Raw genomic sequence first — 1172 nt, forward strand, 5'->3', positions numbered from 1 at the left:
TGAAGCTGAGTGTTTGATAAACACACCATCATTCTTTTTAAGGACAGTTCAGTTTTTTGCTCTTTTCTCCTTTAAAGCAAATTCCACATATTTTAGATTTTTAACCATACACTGATAGTGACCTTTGTCCTTAGACCTCAGAAATGGTCTTCTTGATCTAGTTAATTAATCATTTTAATCTTAGAAAAATAAATGTCTAATATACTTGGGTTGGAAGGGGTGAGATACTTTTTGAATGTGTAAACATTGCAATGTTTTCCCTCCACTCTCACGTTTAAAAAGAAATCTTTCAACAGATGGATTTTAAGAGAAAAAGAATACTCTCCAAAACATTTATTTTTATAATTTGTGGGTGTGTGCGTGTGTGTTTGTGTGTTGGTGGGGGAAGTGGAAAGGACAGACCTGTTAAAAATAATTGCTATATTTTAATAAATGCTGTAATAGATGGATGCACAAACTCTGGGAACACTGGGAGACTTAACTTAGAAGGTGTCATTTGAACTGACTCCTCAAGAGATGAAGTAGGGAAGGCTTTCAAGGCAGAATAGACTGTTACAGAGCCACGTACATTCAGAGAACTTAAAAGTAGTCTGGAGTGAATGGAAGCGGGGTAGATGTGGTATCGGGCAATGACGCAGGAAAGCTGAGCAAGAGTCTGTGCGTGAGCATTTTACGCTGTGCCATGGAATTGTTTGTTAATAGGGGTAGTGACATTCACATGTTGTTGGTTAAATACATTACGATTATTTTAACAGTTCAGTGAAATCATAGCACTTATTAAGATTATAAACTAGGGATGATAAAATTAATTGGTCTATAACTTAGAAATGGCTTAAAAATGTTAAATTTAAGATGAATCTTTGCTCCAAATTTTTGAAACTATAAATTAGAATTGCTAGTCAGGATTTTTAGATTTCCTTATTTAGGTGATTAAATTATTGAAACATAATTTTTGACCCAGGATCTTAATATTCATGATTTGATTTTGCTGCAGAGAAAAAGTTTAAAGTGATTTGAAGAAGAGCTGACTTCAGAATTTTTTTGTTTTGTTTTGTTTTTTAATTGAAGTTTGGCGTAAGGTAGAGGTATACCCCATTCTGGTCATTTCTTTCTTTTTTCTTTCTTTTTATTTTTTTGAGGAAGAGTGGCCCTGTGCTAACATCTGTTGCCAA

Source organism: Ceratotherium simum, chromosome 1 (assembly GCF_057802395.1).
Source record: "Ceratotherium simum simum isolate JZ-2026a chromosome 1, ASM5780239v1, whole genome shotgun sequence".
NCBI lineage: Eukaryota > Metazoa > Chordata > Mammalia > Perissodactyla > Rhinocerotidae > Ceratotherium > Ceratotherium simum.